The 16,921-nt window shown below is 39.3% G+C and overlaps 1 protein-coding gene across 6 annotated transcripts in view; it reads right to left on the bottom strand.

Annotated features, from left to right (window-relative positions):
- Positions 1-5,680, bottom strand: part of LOC118358018 (PHD finger protein 21A-like) — a 49,927-nt gene extending 44,247 nt beyond the window's left edge. For 5 of the 6 annotated variants that reach the window (XM_052479976.1, XM_035735375.2, XM_035735406.2 and 2 more), the window contains exon 1: positions 5,423-5,680. The gene's annotated coding sequence lies outside the window, so the exon portion shown is untranslated. The remainder of the gene's footprint in view (positions 1-5,422) is intronic. The other variant, XM_035735384.2, reaches the window with a different exon arrangement.
- Between the last annotated feature and the right edge of the window lie 11,241 nt (positions 5,681-16,921).

Here is a 16,921-nt window from a genome sequence, read left to right as displayed (position 1 = left end):
ATTGTGTGTAGATTACTGAGGAAAAAGAACAAGGCTGTAATGTAATGTAACAAAATGTGGAAAAAGTTATGCGGTCTGAATACTTTACAAATGCACTGTAGGTAGCGTTAGCCAGCGCTAGCCGGGTGTACCTGCGGAAAAACTATGGTATTTTTCATCCTATAGATTGTTCTCCATCTTCTTTTTAAATAGTGATCAACATATTTTCAGCACTTTTACTTCCATGACTGAACAAAACATGTTTTCTCATGTTCTCTCTCGTCTCTCAGCAGCAGACAAATAGTGAGCAATATGTTTGGAACATCAAAACGCCAATAGAATCACAGTGTCGCATCGCAATACATATCGTATCAGGACCTAAGCATTAAGATAATATCTGGAGGTCCCTGGCAATTCACAGCCTTAAGTGTACAGGAAGCTGATCTACGATTCAAATGATCTAGGAGAAGTACACTGCTTTTTAATACTGTAGGTTACTAAAAGTCTGTAAGAGTTCCAGTCATTTCAATTAGGGAAATAATCTGTATCCCTTGATTTAGAAGAATATAATATGTTAATACATGATCAAAACCAAAAAACTAAAAACCACTTAGTCCATTGTTTTTGGTATCACAGAAAACTTTGTAAACAATACTGTATAGCTTCAAATTATGTTTAAAAAAAATGTTACAGTTTGCATGCAGTGTTTGTGTTTCTCTTTCATTATGATTAGACCATGCTGTCATGGAATGTCATTGCTTGAACACCATAGCCTACAGACATATAATAAAAAACAAGTGATATTTGCACATAACAATGTCATGCATTAAATGCATTTGCACCGTTGTTTTTGTTTGGTTCGAGGTCCACTCTTTGATGGTATGCACAATTTATAGTGCAAGGGTTAGGACATTGCAATGAGAAATCATCAACAGTTACAGTGGCTTTATTTTCTAAAAACCTGTACTTTCTGCAGAAATCCTTGAAATTATTCATGATGAGCATACTAAATGTTAATACTATAGGTATAACAGTTGTAGGCCTTACCAACCTGGACTCAGGGGTATACGTAACATAGTAAATGTAAATCCAGAACACTCCAATTAGTATGATATGTTTCGTTTCATATGGTATGTATTAATTTGTGGATGTCCATCATCCATTTCATATGATGTTACGAATTTCAATTTGTACAATAAGTTACAAATTGCAACTCGTAGAATCAAATACAATTGTATTAGTCACATGCGCCGAATACAACAGGTGTAGTAGACCTTACGGTGAAATGCTTACTTACGAACCCCTAACCAACAGCGCAGTTTCAAAAAAATTATGGACAAGAATATGAGATAAAAGTAACAAGTAATTAAAGAGCAGCAGTAAAATAAAATAACAAAATATACAGGGGGGAGCCAGTACAGAGTCAATGTGCAGGAGCACCGGTTAGTTGAGGTAGTTTGTACATGTAGTTAGAGTTGTGACTATGCATGGATGACAACAGACAGTGGCAGTGGTGTAGAGAGGGAGGGTTGGAACTTAAAATTAGAATATTTTCGTTCTGAAAAGAATCATTATTTAATCTGTATAGGAAAGTCATTATGAGCTAATTGTATTTTGCTTAACAGCATGGATTAATCATAATGAAAGACAAACACAAACTGTCACTACGGACAGACCAGTGTAGCTCGCTGACAAGCTTGTGTGTGCAGAACAGCACTAGAATGAAAAACACGTTCTGTTCCCGGAACCGTATAGATCCCTTTCATTTCCGGTTCTGTTCGTCAAATAACATTTGAACACCACAGCATCTCTGAGCATAGAATCAATGCCCCGAAGAATGTAGGCTGTTCTGGAGGGAAAGGGGGTCCGACCCGGTACTGGATGGGTGCTAATTAGCTAAAATGCTATTGTTGTCCGTGATGAGATTCGAACATGCAACCGCTGGGTTGCTAGACGTTCGCGTTATACACACACACTTCTTTTGTTTTTGCCTTAACTTCTTTGGGGTAGGGGGCAGTATTGGGTAGCTTGGATGAAAAATATGCCCAAATTAAGCTGCCCGCTACTCAGCTGTAAAAGCTAGAATATGCATAGAATTAGTACATTCAGATAGAAAACACTCTGAAGTTTCTAAAACTGTTTGAATGATGTCTGTGAGTATAACAGAACTCATATGGCAGGCAAAAACCCGATAAAAAATCCAACCAGGAACTGGGAAATCTGAGGTTTGTAATTTTTCAACTCAGCCACCATTGAAGATACAGTGGGGGGCCTCCCGGGTGGCGCAGTGGTTAGCCACCAGAGACTCTGGGTTCGCGCCTAGGCTCTGTCGTGACCGGCCGCGACCGGGAGGTCCGTGGGGCTACGCACAATTGGCCTAGCGTTAGAGAGGTTAGGGAGGGTTTGGCCGGTAGGGATATCCTTGTCTCATCGCGCACCAGCGACTCCTGTGGCGGGCGCAGTGCGGCTGGCTTCCGGGTTGGATACGCGCTGTGTTAAGAAGCAGTGCGGCATGGTTGGGTTGGATGCGTGCTATGTTAAGAAGCAGTGCGGCTTGGTTGGGTTGTGTATCGGAGGACGCATGACTTTCGACCTTCGTCTCTCCCGAGCCCGCACGGGAGTTGTAGCGATGACACAAGAAAGTAGCTACTAACAATTGGATACCACGAAATTTGGGAGAAAAAAGGGGGTAAAATTCAAAAAAGAAAAAGAAGATACAGTGGCAGCGATTAGAGCGTTGGACTAGTAACAGGAAGGTTGCGAGTTCAAACCCCCGAGCTGACAAGGTACAAATCTGTCGTTCTGTCCCTGAACAGGCAGTTAACCCACTGTTCCCAGGCCGTCATTGAAAATAAGAATATGTTCTTAACTGACTTGCCTGGTTAAATAAAGGTAAAATGAAAAATTAAATGTTTCACTTCCCAAGGCTTCCACTAGATGTCAACAGTATTTACAAACTGTTTTGAGGATTCTACTATAAAGGAGGGGCTCATAAGAGCAGAGTGCCACAGCCTCGGTCTGGCGCACTCACGTGAAAAGTAGCTACGTTCCACTTCCTTTGTACAGACATAGGAATTGTCCAGTTGGAACATTAATGAAGTTTTACATCTTATAGATTGATTCCATACTTAGTTTGGCATGTTTCTACGGGCTGTAACGGAACTTTTTAAAACTTTTCGTACGACGTTCGGCACGACCTGTAAGCGCTTTTGGATGTTTACCAAACGCCCTAACAAAAGACGATATTTGGACATAACTGATGCACATTATCGAACAAATCAAACATTTATGGTGGAACTGGGATTCCTGGGTGTGTATTCTGATGAAGATCATCAAAGGTAAGTGAATATTTAAAATGCTATTTCTGAGTAATATTGACTACCCAGTATATTTTTGGCTGCTTTGTTGTCTAAAGGCTGTACTCAGATTATTGCATGGTTTGCTTTCTCCGTAATGTTTTTTAAAAATCTGACACAGCGGTTACATTAAGGAGAAGTTTATCTAAAGTTCCATGTATAATAGTCATATCTTTATCAATGTTAATTATGAGTATTTCTGTAATTTGATGTGGCTCTCTGCACAATCACCACATGTTTTAGAGCTACTTAACATAACGCGCCAATGTAAACTCAGATTAATTTTTTTATATAAATATGAATCAAACAATACATACATGTATTGTGTAACATGAAGTCCTATGAGTGTCATGTGACGAAGATCATCAAAGGTTAGTGATTAATTGTATCTCTATTTCTGCTTTTTGTGACTCCTCTCTTTGGCTGGAAAAATGGCTGTGCTTTTCTGTGGCTTGGTGGTGACCTAACATAATCGTTTGTGGTGCTTTCACTGTAAATCCTTTTTGAAATCAGATACTGTGGCTGGATTAACGAGAATTGTATCTTTAAAATGGTGTAAAATACTTGTATGCTTGAGGAATTTTAATTATGAGATTTTTGTTGTTTTGAATTTGGCGCCCTGCACTTTCACTGGCTGTTGCAGGGGTTCCGCCAGTCCTTGACAGGTTAAGTAACCTTCTGTCTTTATTAACAATACCAAACGTAACATATCATACAAATGTGTTATTCTAGGTTTACGTTTACTATGTTACGTCTAGGCTATGAGACCAGGCTGGGCCTACATACGGTTTAATCAAATCAAATTGTTTTGGTTGCATACAAATATTTGTATTGGTTGCATACAAATGCTATTGCGAGTGTAGCGAAATGCTTGTGCTCCTAGCTCCAACAGTGCAGTAAGTGAGTACAACAATGAGTAGCGTTCCTACATTATAATTCCGCTGCACCTGTCTAAATACATGATGTAAAGTGGGGCCAAACATGAACGCCATGCAAAACTAGAAATGTAAGCTACAGATGGGTCAACGTATACGTCCTACTCCTAAAGTGGCCTACTGGACACGTCACTGCACCTGTCTGTCACTCAAATAAACTAATAATAAAGGCATCGTTTAAGAAAAACTGATACAATATCAAGCGTTCCAATCTCAGCCGTTCGACTGGAATAGGGCCTACAACTACCCCCACTATTTCACCAGCTAGGCCACATTTATTTGGGGGGGAAATAACTGTATAGCGAATCCTGCGAATTAGTTGTATCTTGTTCAGTAGGTAAATATTCTTATTTCTAAGAGTAGGCTAGTATGTGGGGCACCAGGAGAAAAACTATCGAGTTCCACTTGATGCAGGCATAACTAAATTAGCTAAAGATCATTCACGAGCTGGAGTTACTCCTCCAAATAGCAAGTTGGTTGTCCAATGAGAATCCGCTTAGTTCTTTTACACTATTAACTTAAATATCACATGGTATAAACTTGAAACAAAAAATTGAACTACGCAAGAGCAGGGGATGCACATGTCAATCCTCTTTTGAAATAAAATATAAGAACTTATGTGATACGTTTTTTTTCTTTTACGTGAAATGGTAACCTACTCAATCGCATTCACTAACGCTTTTGTGGCGCTATTACGTGTTACTCGTCGCGAAAAAAGAAACAGAGGGCAAGCAACAAAGCATTCGCTCAACTAAAAAGCAGACACATTGACTTATTAACATCTTATTATCCACCTGAAATGGATGACTGCCCGGCAGTTCACCACGCAATAAAATACATTAGAATTGTGCTTTGAAATTCTTTGCAAACGTTGTTTTTATTGTATAACAGAGGCGTAAAGCTTAGCGCAAGTTAGAATCAGCCCCTTTACGCACTACGTTCAATACCCTCCAATAGCAAGGCACTTATAAAATATCACCCAACTCCTAGAATATGGATATATGAACAAAACGATTGCTCGGCGACTGCTTTCCTTCGACTAAAATGCGAATACACTTGATCTAAAACAACAATATTAATCAGATAAAAGAGAGTAGCGGAGATGGAAATGAAAGTTCTTATAATAATAGAAAGATCCCGAGATGTTCTTACCCTCCTCTTTTACTCACTTGAGCAGCAGCCAACCCTGCTCTTCTCACACAAATTATTTAAATAAATATTTACAAACACCGTAGTACTTCTTCACCGAAAAACGCCCAGAGCGTGTATTTATCCACTTAATATCCAAATACACTCCATTGCAAATGATGTGATTTTCCCGATAATTTTTCCCACTATTTAATTTGAGTATAAAGAGAAAAACTGAGATACAGAACAAGAACTCTTCGTCAATCTCATTCACCCCCCTATCCTGAGCACATTGCACATCAATGCGCGTAGGAAGAGTGAGCGAGAACGGGGCAGGGAAAACTAAGGGGCACTTAGCACAAAACAAGTCACCAATGGCTCTGATTGATTCAATACTATCATTAAAGTATTAAATCGATTCTGTATATTGTGATGCTATGTATAAATACAGATGAAATCGCATTTAGTAGAGGATCTACTTTATGTGACGGTGCGGCGAATTTATTTCCCTTTGCCTAAGGAACGGAGGTGATATGCCTCCATTGCCTAGGAAAAAAACCCGGATGTAGACTTGATGAAACGCTTCGTATGTAAAGTAACAGACCACTTTCACGAATTGTCGGACACAAATACCCCAACTCTTTGCAATGATATACCACATTCAGAAGCTTTGATCATAGTCAGACAGACAAACACGTACAAATCAGATATTGTTACTTACTAACGTGAATAAATGTAATTGTAAATAATAATGTTCTTAACTGACTTGCCTAGTTAAATAAATGTTAAATATATAGAAGAAAAAAATGTTTTGTTAGAAGAACTGAGGTTGATAATGATGTGAGACTATTTGACAGGCACAGACTTTTTCTACATTTTGTTGGCTTACAGACTGAATTTAAAATAAATTAATTTGATATTTTGTGCCACTGATCTACACACAATACCCGATATTGTCACAGTGGAATTGTTTTTGTTTTTTTTACACAATAAAAAAATGTAATCTGAAATGACTTGAGTCAACCCCTTTGTAATGCCAAGTAAAAATGTGCTTCACAAGTCACATAATAAGTTGCTGGACTCACTGTGTGCAATAATAGTGGCTAACGTGATTTTTGAATGATTACCCCATCTCTGTACCCCATACACATACAATTATCTGTAAGGTCCCCCAGTCGAGTAGTGAACTTCAAGCACAGATTCAACTACAATGACCAGGGAGGTTTTACACTGCCTCACATAATAGGTCACCTATTGGTAGATGACAACTATACTAAATATATTCACATCACAAAATAATTAATTAAAACACACTGTTTTGCATTGAAGGTCTATAGTAGCCTCAACAGCACTCTATAGGGTAACACCATTGTGTAGCCGAAGGACAGCTAGTTTCCGTCCTCCTCTGGATACATTGACTTCAATACAAAACCTAGAAGGCTCATGTTTCTCACAACCTTCCATATACTTACACAGTAATTATGAGGAAGATCTCCAACCTATCAGAGCTATTGCATCATGAACTGACACATTGTCCACCTAATCAAAGGATCAGAGAATTAATCTAGTACTGAAAACATAAGCTTCATCTAGCTAGCACTGCAGTGTATAAAATGTGGCGAGTAGTTGACTTAAAGAGAGAGAAAGACGATAGTTGAACAGTTTGGAACAACTGTATTTATTTAAAAATTAAGGAGAAGCGAGAGAGAGAGAGATTTTGTTGTATTTGTTCTCACACTTTCACTTAACTAGCGAATGCAGCTAGCTAGTTTAGCCTACTCAAACACCAGGCTCAAAGAGAGAGGGATGCTACATTATGTTAGCCAGCTGGCTATGGCTATCCAACACTGTAATGCTACCAAGTCAAGGTAAGCTTTTGGTTTTATTAATTTATTGCTACCAGGGTCCGCTGATGTAACTGCTAAACTGCTTGTTGACTGTACACTGTACTGCATGACTGTAGCAGTTTTACTAGTGCATAATTATTTTTGTAAATAAAAATAAAAAAGTCATATTCAATTACGATCTTGTCTCATTGCTGCAACTCCCCAACGGGCTCGGGCTCGAGTCATGCGTCCTCCTAAATATGACCCTCCAAACCGCGATCTTTAACACCCGCCCGCTTAACCTGTAACCCAGCTGCACCAATGTGTCGGGGGAAACACCGTTCAATTGACAACCGAAGTCAGCCTGCAGGCACCCAGCCTGTCACAAGGAGTCGCTAGAGCCAAGTAAAGCCCCCCCTGGCCAAACCCTCCCCTGGGCTAATTGCGTGCCGCCCTATGCGACTCCCAGTCACGAGCGGTTATGACACAGCCTGGGATCAAACCCGGGTCTGTAGTGACGCCTCAAGTACTGCAATGCAGTGCCTTAGACTGCTGCGCCACTCAGGAGGCTGCTAACGCAATATTTATAGTAGCTATGTTGACTTTGACAGTCTTTTTTTTGTTGCCTGGTCACAGACAGCTGTTGTGTTGAGCACTGAAGTCCTGTGGAATGCCTTCAACACCTTGTCCGTGTCCGGAAGAAATGAGGCTGTTCTGAGGGCAAAAGAGGGGGGTGCAACTCAATATTAGGAAGGTGTTATTAATGTTTTGTACACTCAGTGTATTTGAACCGAATTCATATTCTATCTTAATCTATCAGGGAGATGGAGTTTTGTGACCATGGTGATTCCAACATTGTTTGTTTAAATCAATCAAAAGTAAAGAACTTTACAGACCATGTGTGGTCTTGTTGCACTACATGTAATTAAGAAATGAATAAAGGGTCCTTATGATACAGTATAGCTGACCCTGCTCATTCCTGATTCATTTTAGACAAATCTGACGGCGCTGACCAAATCACATTTTTGAGAGAAATATTAAAGTCACAGCGGGCTATTGCAAGAAACTATATACATAAGATCATTTTCCAGTTAATAATCATTATTGCCAGTTTTTAGAATTTTGAACAGTTTGAAATTGGGATCCTTTGAGCCAAACAAATGCATTTCCAGGCATAGAGCCAACATGAATAATATTGAAAGTATTTAGAAAATACCAAAATAAATATTTTCCCTTATCAAATTCTCCTAAATGTACATTTTAAGCTCAAATAACACAACAAAATCAATCATTTGTGTAAGGTTCTGTATTTATTTTCTTAGTCAACCTTGTGTTCTGTTTCGTTGTGTTCGTAGCCCTGTTTCTTTGTGTTCTTGAACGTAGCCCTGACTTTCATTTTTGTTCATTGTTAGTTACTCACCTGGTCTCATCAGCTCCTTATTTAGTTCAGTTCATTCTGTTTGTGCCTTTGTGAGGTATTGTTTGTTTTGACTCCACTAAGCCTTTTCGTAGTTCGTTTGTGAGAACCAATTATAGCCTTCAGTCCTAGTTTTGATTCACCTGCCTGTGTATAATCATTACCTGCATGTGACCATGATTCCTGCCTTCTGTGAAGGCGTAATAAACACCTGCCGCGCTCGACGTGTGAATCTACACCTTTTTCTCCCCGAGTATTCATTACAATTTTCGACTATAACAATAACGTTTCCCTGCTGGAGAAGGGTTGTCCCGATTTTCAAGAATCTGTAAACAAACTTTCTGCTTATTCTGATAATTTTGACATGAGGCTGAGAGCAAATTTTGTTGTTTTAAAGCAAATTCATTTTGGGGGGTTGGGGGCCCCAAAGCTTGTGGGCACCCCCGTCAAGATTGGGAATTGAATGCCAGAACAGTCCCATATCTAACAGGCCCCTGTCCTACAGCCTAGCTTAAACCCCACAGTAGCCCTGTATCACACAATTAGACAGAACATGACTACAAAAGAAAATATGGCAATTTATTTGAAAGCAAATGATTAAGGCATATTAATCATATCCACAAAACATGTGGATATTATCATATTCAACATCTGCAAATTCTAGAGTGAAACACTTAGAATTCCAGATCCTTTGTATTTTGTTGGAACACCACAAAAAGGATCAAACCATTCTTCTCAAAATGTCAATGTTTGTATGCTGAAAGGGTGTGCACATTTGCCCGTAGGCTAACATGCGAGTTGGGTATTCTACTTTTATGAAAAATTTCCCATTCACACAGTATGTAAATTACTATTGTGATTGAAGTAATATAGGATGTTTGAACATTATGAATGAGACGAGTTTGTATTTGAAAGATGTACCATACTTTTAGAGATATATTAATACTCGTTCATAAGGACAGTAGGCTAAAAATTACCTGATCAGAACTTTCTATTTCGGCCCTATTCTGTTCTCCACGAATGCAATTTTTTTTTTTTCCCTGTTGTCTTGTTTAAGAAAGGTTAGCCTCGGACTTCAGTTAACGAGATGGGATTGGAAGGATTGCAACACAAGACTTATGTAGTCCTATAAGATATTGATTGACCTGTTGAAATGATCAAGCATATGCGTTATGTTGGAGATTGGATTGTCCACAGTGAGTGTCTGCAGCATTGCCACTGTGTACACCCGCAGTAGTCTTCTTTCTCCTTGACCTCCTATTTGGCACAGAGCATTCTAAATGCACAACATCTCATGGCTGTAGACTAAAGTCTGTTTGCTCTTTGGGTTTGAGATTGATCTTGCAGCCACTTCAGTAGTGCTCATCAAAAGTGCTACTGTGGCCCTGACATCTCCTTTGTGAGCCACTGTCTCCACCACTGTAACAGCCAGAGAGTGGTGATGATTAGTGCAGACACAGCATGCCTAAGGACAGAATCTGCACAAGTAGAACCTATAGGGCACAGGTGTCAAACTCATTCCACGGAGAGCCAAGTGTCTCCAGGTTTTCACTCCTCCTTTATTGATGAATTAAGGTAACTAATTAGTAAGGAACCACACACCTGGTTGTCTAGGGCTTAATTCAAAGGGGAAAACAAAAACCTGCAGACACCAGGCCCTCCATGAATTGAGTTTGACACCCCTGCTATAGGGGATCACTGGAGACAGTCTTGTGTAGCCTACTGATGCAAGAGCAGGGTTCTCAGTTGGGGTAAAATCACATCAAATCTTGACCCTGGCCTGCGGCATAGTAGAGTTTATGAAGAAAGGTCAAATGTACTCAATTTACTGCACAGCTGCAATTTTGGACACTAACGTATTATATGTCACGTACGAATGGCTTAAAATACAGTATGATGCAACATAGCGGCACACAATATGACAGGGTTAGGCAACTACATTCAGCCGAGGGTCGATTTATGTCAGAGCCGATGTTCGGGGGGGGTTTGATATTGAAATAAAAATAGCTGCATTGGGCCTTTAATAATTTATGGATGCAGTGCTATGTGAAATATCAAGTTTAGTTATCATCACATAATATAAGTAGAGCTATTGTAAAAGTTATTGTGTGGTAAACATGCACAGAGGAAAGTCTTTCACAAAAAGCAGCAGTTTTGGGATCTCAGCAAGATCACAGCAGCAATCAGGTGAGTGAGTCATAGAGTATAGTACAGCCCTCAGCTCAGAGTCACTCTAATGACATAGACTGTTTCAAATAGTGCCTTCAGAAAGTATTCAAACCACTTGACTTATTCCACATTTTGTTGTGATACAGCCAGCATTTACAGTTGATTCAATTGAGATTTTCTGTCACTGATCTATACACAATACCCCATAGTATCAACTTGGAATTTTGTTTGTAGAACATTTTAGAAATTCGTTTTTTTATTTTTTAAATTAAGCTGAAATGTCAATAAGTATCAATAAGTCAATAAGTATTCAACCCATTTCTTATGGCAAGCCTAAATACGTTCAGCAGTAAAAGTGTGCTTAACAAATCGCATAATATGTTGCATGGACTCAGTTTTGTAGGATAAAAAGAAACGTAATACAGCTATGAGCATAGGCAAAGTCCTAGAGGAAAAGCAGGGACGCAAATTCACCTTTCAGCTGAATAACCTAAAACACAAGGCCAAATCTATGCTGGAGTTGCTTACCAAGATGACATTGAATGTTCCTGAGTGGCCTAGTTGGTTCTGACTTAAATTAGCTTGAAAATCTATGGCAAGACATGAAAATGACTGTCTAACACTGATCAACAATCAGCTTGACAGAGCTTGAAGAATTTTAAAACAACACCTCCTAGATGACAAGCATACCCATAACATGATGCAGACACCACCATATGAAGAGTGGTACTTTGTCATTATGGGGTATTGTGTGTAGATGGGTAAGAAAAAAATCTATGTAATCCATTTTGAATTAAGGCTTTAACACAATAAAATGTAGAATAAGTCAAGGGGTATGCATAGTTTCTGAAGGCACATATTTCTCACCCATCTACACGGTATTCACACCTATGAGTCAATAGATGTTAGAATCAACAACAGTGATTACAGCTGTGAGTTTTTCTGGGTAAGTTTTTAAGAGCTTTGCACACCTGGATTGTAGGATATTTGCACATTATTCTTTAACAAATTATTCAAGCTCTGTCAAGATGGTTGTTGCTAGTCAGCCATTTTCAAGTCTTGCCATAGATTTTCAAGACGTTTTAAAACAAAACTCAGGGACATTCAATATCGTCTTGGTATGCAACTCCAGTGTGTATTTGGCCTTGTCTTTTAGGTTATTGTCCTGCTGAAAGGTGAATTTGTCTCCCAGTGTCTGTTGGAAAGCAGACTGACTCAGGTTTTCCTCTTGGATTTTTCTGTGCTTAGATCTATTCCATTTATTTTGATCCTTCAAAAACTCCCTAGTCTTTGCCAATGACAACTATACCCATAACATGATGCAGACACCACCATGCTTGAAAATATGAAGAGTGGTATTCAGTGATTTCTTTATCACATTTTTTGCAATTTTACTTCAGGATGCCTGTTTTGGAATATTTGTATCTGTACAGCCTTCCTTCTTTCTATTCTGTCATTTAGTTTAGCATTGAGGAGTAACTACAATGTTATGGATCCATCCTCAGTTTTCTCCTATCGCAGCCATTAAACTGTGTAACTATTTTAAAGTTACCATTGGCCTCATGGTGAAATCCCTGAGCAGTTTCATTCTTCTCCGGCAACTGAGTTAGGAAGAACGCCTGTATATTTGAAGTGACTGGGTGTATTGATACACCATCCAAAGCGTAATTAATAACTGCACTATGCTCAAAGGGATATTCAATGTCTGCATCTTTTTACCCATCTACCAATAGGTGCCGTTTTTTGCGTGGCGTTGGAAAACCTCCCTGATCTTTGTCGTTGAATCTGCACTTGAAATTCACCACTCGACTGAGGGACCTTACAAAATAATTGTATGTGTAGGGTAAAGAGATGAGGTCGTCATTAAAAAATCATGTTAAGAACTATTATTGCACACAGAATGAGTCCATGCAACTTATTATGTGACTATAGTTAAGCACATTTTTACTCCTGAATTTAGGCTTGCCATAACAAATGGGGTGAATACTTATTGACTCTAGACACATAAGCTTTTAATGTTTAATTCATTTGTAAACATTTAAAAAATATATAATTCCATTTTGACATTATTGGGTATTGTGTGTAGGCACTATACAGCATTATAAACTTTATTAATGTATTTCATTTTGTATTTCACAGTCAAACATATCAGAGAACAATATCTTCAAACATTCACTAATGCAAAGGCACTTGAGTGTTCTAATGAAGCTGTTCAGATACAGAAGTACCTCTATTATGTTATTTAATGACGGAGAAAGGAAGGGAGAGGTCAATCCACAGATCTGGGTCCTATCAAATTGCTCATGCCCTATTCTCTTCTGCACAGATTCCTATCTACACAGGAGAGAGTAGTTAAAATCTCAGTCACTGAAAAATGCACACCTGAGAGAAATGACAGGTCTCACAGCTATATCAGTAATCTAAAAGGAGCTCAGCTGCTGTCTTCTTTTCTCTGTCCATTAACCGTGTTCTCACCAAGTTATTAAATCGTTATCTCTGCTCTTACAGTTGAGGGTGGTGTTCAATGTTTGTTCTGCAGATGAAGCAATGGAGTTACATTTTCGGCTCTGCCAAGTTTTCACACTGAGAAATGTGTCTACTTGTATTTATAATAATTCAGTGACTGCTTTTCAAAGCCTACTGATAAAATTGAATTCTGAAGTTTAATTGTGAAGATTTAATGACTTAATGAGAGCTTGCTGTTTATGTGCAAACGAAGCCAGATCAAGAGTATTGGCTAATTACTACAATACTCATGCCAACAAGAATGGGATCTATTAGCCAAAGTCACTTTGAAAACGATCAATCATGTTTACTAGTGTTCAGGGACATGTTTTGAGACCATGTCTGGGTACGTGGGAGCATCTAGTGTCAGTCCGAAGATGCTGTATCTTTGTGGTTGTGTGATTGAGAGTGAAGGTGTGGTAAACGTGAGGATATGCATTGTTGAGCTGCAAAAAAAATGTATGACAATCCTTGAAATGTTTCCCTTCTCTTGTATAGACCGTCAGTCAATCCAATATACTGTAAGTCAGTGAGACTTTGAAACATTGCTGTTGATTGATTGTTTCGTGCTACAGAATATTCCCTTCTGAGCGTGGCTCATCATTGCTGAGCATTGAAAGGGCCACTAGAGGGTAGTAATGCAATGGCTTTTCCTTAGAAGAGTATAAGTCGAGATCCTAGTTGAGAGCAATTACTTTTTTATACGTTTTCAAAGTATGGCTTTGCAATGACTTCCAGTTACTGTTTTCAATCAGTCAATCAATACAATTTATTTATAAAGCCATTTTTACATCAGCAGATGTTACAAAGTGCTGTACAGAAACCCAGCTTAAAACCCCAAACAGCAAGCAATGCAAATGTAGAAACACGGTGGCTAGGAAAAACTCCCTAGAAATGCAGGAACTTAGGAAGAAATGTAGAGAGGAATCAGCCTCTGAGGGCTGGCCAGTCCTCTTCTGGCTGTGCCGGGTGGAGATGGTACATGGCCATTAAGGCCAGATTGTTCTTCAGGATGTCTGCCGGCAGAACAGTTGAAACTGGAGCCGCAGCACGACCAGGTGGACTGGGGACAGCCAGGAGTCATCAGGCCAGGTAGTCCTGAGGCATGGTCCTAGGGCTCAGATCCTCCGGGAGGGGAGGGAGAGAGAGAGAATTAAAGGGAGCATACTTCAATTCCCACAGGACACCAGATAAGACTGGAGAATTACACCAGATATAACAGACTGACCCTAGGTTCAGGGTACACTGTGGCCCAGTCCAGTACTTAGTACCCTGAGACAAGACTGAGTATAGCCCACAAAGATCTCCTCCACCGCACGAGCCCGAGGGGATGCAAAACCGGACAGGAAGTTCACGTTTGTGACTCAACCCACTCATCCCTCATAGGGACTGAATGGAAGAGCACTAATAAGCCAGTGACTCAGCCTCCGTAATAGGGTCAGTGGCAGAGAATCCCAGTGGAGAGAGGGGAGCCGGCCAGGCAGAGACAGTAAGGTCAGTTCGTTGCTCCAGTGCCTTGCCGTTAAACTTCGCACCCCTGGGCCAGACTACACTCAATCGTAGGACCTACTAAAGAGATGAGTCTTCAGTAAAGACTTAAAGGTCAAGACCGAGTCTGCGTCTCTCACATTGATAGGCTGACCATTCCATAAAAATGAAGCTCAATCATATTTAATGTATGGTCTCTATATTCTTGGTTATTCCTGTTTCAGTTATTTTGTAGTCCTGGTTTCATTTATATTTTAATATTTTGTATTATTATTTATGGATGTTGTAGCCTATGTCGACGTACTGTATATCCCAGTATAACTGACCCACAGAATATATTTAACATGCCCATGAATGAGTTCAATAAGTCCTTTTAATCAATCATCTCTGATGCTGGTTTCCATTCTTCATCTGTTATAACTTTGATGATATGCCTATTGATTTTCAGGCCAAGTGCTTGTTTTCGTTCGTAGGAAGTCATTGATGTCGTCTTTCAAGTAGCAACACACAAATATCCACCTCTCAAGTTGAATTCATAGTCCTGTGAACTCGCTGGTTGTGAAAATGTAGTACTGTACATTCACTGTGGGTGGAGCCATACTCCTATCTACATGGTCTTGGCTGAATTAACTTGTTTTCACATCTTATTTTTTTATCAGACTGAGCAGAGGTGAATAAAAAGTCATGAAAAGTAATTACTTTGGCATAATAACTTATTTGGCTAAGCGGTTAAACAAACATCCAAATTGTGAAGCCAATGTTCAACTTGATGTTTGATTTGATGTCTCTGCATCTTCATCCAGTTTCAATAAGATTTAAAAAACGAATTGAAACAAGCCAATGGGCTCACAAAGCTTTTCTCCAGCCATTCGTCAACATGTCAACATTCAACTTTAATCAGGATATTTACTTCATACTGAGATATTCCAAGAAAAGCACATGTTCAAACTAAGAACTATGTTTTCATAAGAACTTTTCAAGAAACACACAGTCACCAAGTTGCATATCTGGCAGGTTTTATAACATCAATCTTCTTGTATGTAAGGCCTTCAGAAAAATCTAGTCGTTACAATGCTTATAATCTCTTCTTGGTCTTTTGAAGGGGATTTAAACTGAAAGAGTGTACCTGTGGATGGAAGGGAGTATCCTTGAAGTCTTCAATAAACTGAATTACATCTGGCTGGATGAATATGACCACACAATGAGGACAGAGAGCTTAAATTCCCAGACCCAAGGCCCCCTGCTTGCATTTAATCCGTAGCTCACCCTGGGATACAGCTTGCCTTTGTCCCTTTGCAAACGCCACTGCCCTTCACACACTTTCACCTTCAAAACACTATCATCTAAACAAACATATGAATCTATTTTACTTGCCTGTAGTGTAAACTGATGGTGTAACTCATCTTTGCGGCCACACAAGATGGAGAGGCCTATCACTCATGCTGCAGTATTCTCCATGGTATGGTCTTATGAGCAGAATGAGACAATGAGCTCTCTGAGACAGGTTGAGATGGAGAGACAAAAGGAGAAAATCTCTACATTGGATTAGACGATTCATCAGAGTATGGCATATTAAACTGCTGGAGATTTTCAGGTCAAATTAATAAATGTTTTCTGTATAAAATATTAGACAATTCAAAGCACTCATACAATTTGCACAATCCGGTCAAATTTCTTACTTGACTCATCGTGAGGCATGCTTTTAAGTGACGATTTAGTAGTCTCAACATTCAGCAAATTTCAGCATGCAATTCAAAGCTTGTACTTCATCTTTTATATTTAGAACAAAAAGAGTAGGCTTGTTAAAAAGAGACCTCAATAAAAAATACTATTTTACAAGTTTTATTTTTTTAAACTTCACATGAGAAGCCCTTGGTGTGTAGTGGGTTTGTGGGCGGTTCTCAGTAACCCTTTAGAGTCAGAAGCTCAGCATGTCATACACACAAACTTATTATCGTGGGTGTCAGGTACACTGCAAAAATCCTGTGAAACTCTTAATATCATAAATGTCAACTCCTGTAGACTGTGTGTATGATGCAACAGTGTGTAATGATATCTGTTTGCCAAGCCAACCCCCTTCCCCCTTCCCCTTGCATAACTCATATTCCACTCCCCTTC

This window comes from Oncorhynchus keta, chromosome 2 (assembly GCF_023373465.1).
Source record: "Oncorhynchus keta strain PuntledgeMale-10-30-2019 chromosome 2, Oket_V2, whole genome shotgun sequence".
Taxonomy (NCBI): domain Eukaryota; kingdom Metazoa; phylum Chordata; class Actinopteri; order Salmoniformes; family Salmonidae; genus Oncorhynchus; species Oncorhynchus keta.
This window is presented reverse-complemented; position numbering and strand designations above follow the sequence as displayed.